Consider the following 2793-nt stretch of genomic DNA (forward strand, 5'->3'; position numbering starts at 1 on the left):
AGGGAAGTGGTTGAGTCACCATCCCTGGAAGTATTTAAAAGACGGGTAGATGAGGTGCTTAGGGACATGGTTTAGTGGGCATGGTGGTGTTGGGTTGACGGTTGGACTCGATGATCTTGGAGGTCTCTTCCAACCTTAATGATTCTATGATTCTAACAGCAGAAGACTGAACTTAAAGCTAATGGTCACTTTCTGCTCTGTGTTCTCATGCTATGAAACTCCTTGGAAGAGTTTGGACCTTAATGCCAGTTACTTCCCAGACTTTTTTACTGAATGTAGATTTTCTATATTTTCAAGCATTTCTAACCATTGTTAAGTTTAGCTGTTGCACTGCTGCCCGCCATATTCAAAGAGGTGATATGAATGCCCAAATCGCAAGCTTCATGTATTGCCGTGACAATAGATACATTGCCTATTGCCGTGATACCTAGACACTTGGAAAGGATTTACCCCATATTCTTTAGGTGTTTGAAAGCCAGTTCTCTAGTCTAAGCTTATCATAGAGACTGTCTCCATACTTGGTGGAGATACACAGGACATTGAGGAGATTGATTCATCCCATTCTGAAGTCAGTTTGGAAAGTATGTGGGATAATTGTCTCTGGAGCAATCCATTGCAAAGGATGTAGTGTACATGATCAGCTCAGACTAGACAGCAAGCTTTTAGATAGCTGGAGAAATTAGGTGGATCTCACATTGACTGTTGCGTTATGCAGACTATCTCACAGTAAACCTGCCTTTTCCCAGTCTCTTTGATTAAATGTTGGTTGAGATGTGGACAGATTTTTAGTTTTTTTGTTTTTGACTGAGATCTGCATATGAAAAATGGTAAGATACACAAACATTTCATCCTTTTTAACGAACAGTATAGTATACTTTCATTTTCATTCTGGTATTTATATTCTTTCATTAGCCATTTGAACTGAAGTCTCATAACTCTGTAAACTTTATGTCAGGGCATTAATAAAAAGAGCAAAAGTACATGACTGTGTGATTTAGTCATAAACAAATTCTCTATTATATTTTGCTAAACTGACTGATCTGTGCATGCTACCAAGTACAGAATTATTTTTACAGATCAAATTAGATTAAAGCTGGTCTAATTCAAGTAATGCTTTGAAATATATGTGGGTACTGGTATCTTCTCTCACCAGCATTATGAATTGACTTCCTTATCTAGTAACGAACTCAGCAATTTGCAAGCTCTGTAATCAAAAACCTAATTCCATGGAAAGCTTCAGATATACTTGAAAAAAATAATGTTCTGAATTCTGGAAAGAGAAATAAGCCTTTATTTTAACCTCATTTTCATATTATATCCACAGCAGAATAAATTATTTGGAAGTCCTTCTGCAAGCATATCTTAATAAATATTTTTTACTGCTGTATTGCCCATGAGCTCTCCTACCAATTTCAATGTCTTTGTCTTCTGCAAAATTATGTGGTGATTTTAAAATCAAGACAGACTTTTCTTGGATAAAAAATATAATTGATGCACTGGGAATTCATTAGAATAAGGTATTTATTCTCTGTATCACTCAGGAAGTAATTCAGCTCTGCATAGTTTAGGAAACGTGTTTGGGGGTTTTCTCAGATTTTTGTTTTGGTTTGGATTGGTTTGTTTTTTTCTTCTTTAGTTTATATTACAATAATGTTAGATCCTAAATAAAGATCATGATGGTGCCATATGAAGAGACAGCTCTTGTTCTCAAAAGTTGTTAAACAATTTATCATTCTAAGAAGCCTTTCCTTACATTTAGCTGCCAAGGGAAAAGTGTGTTCAAGGCAAGCCATTTCATGACACATGGTACCTGGTTAATTGCTATCTAAAAGCTCATTACTTCACAGCTTTCTTGATTTTATCTTCTACATCCTCCATTTCTGCACCTTTTTCGGCAGTACTTAATATATTTGTAATTCTCTGCCTGTACCAAAGAATCACTGTATTGTTAATAAAATGAGAGTGAATTGTACATGGGCAAAATTAATGAAAAAAAAAGTTGAACCTCACTATACTATCAGCTCTTATTAGGTATGTCAACTCTATTGCATCCTGCATTGAAAACCTTTCCAACATAAAAAGTTCTGACAAGCACATTAATTTAAGAAACACAAAGATTCGGCTTCACATAAAATGCTATTAAGCAGTAACTATAATGCAGTAACAAAGTGGGAATGCTTAATTCTATGTACTGATCTGGCTGTGTAGGTCTAAATGCCTAGTCCAGTCACCACTGATATTATTGTCAAATGAAAATCCCCCTCCCCATGAAGGGAGGACGACATAGATGTCATAGCAAGCACAAGTTTTACCTCAGCTTTCTGGTGTGCTTTATGATCCTCTTAGGATGGGTGTTCTTTTGTTTTTATTTGGTTTGCCTTTTTTTCTTTTTTGTTTCCTTTTTTTTCCCCCTTGGAAACAATTATCAAAGAGAAAATAGTGGTAGGGATTTCTGAAGGTATTTTTAAGATTAATTTTAAAAAGACTTTTCATGTACACATCCAAGCCATTTACATCCTATTTTCTAGAATTGTTAACTCTCATTTCGTATGTTTTTACAGGTAAGCCACAAATGCCTATCAGATACGGGTATTTTTTACCAGGACTGCATTCAACATACACACCATAACCTCAAGACCATGAGCACTGGACCTTTAGTGGTGTAAGCTTGCTCTGTACACATACAGGGAGATGAAATACAGGTTTAACTTAAAATCTAGTGACGTTAAATACCGTTGTGGTTTAATCCAGCAGGCAGCTAAACACCACAGAGCCATTTGCTCACTGCCCCCT

Source organism: Pygoscelis adeliae, unplaced genomic scaffold (assembly GCF_000699105.1).
Source record: "Pygoscelis adeliae isolate BGI_AS28 unplaced genomic scaffold, ASM69910v1 Scaffold37, whole genome shotgun sequence".
NCBI classification, from domain to species: Eukaryota; Metazoa; Chordata; class Aves; order Sphenisciformes; family Spheniscidae; genus Pygoscelis; species Pygoscelis adeliae.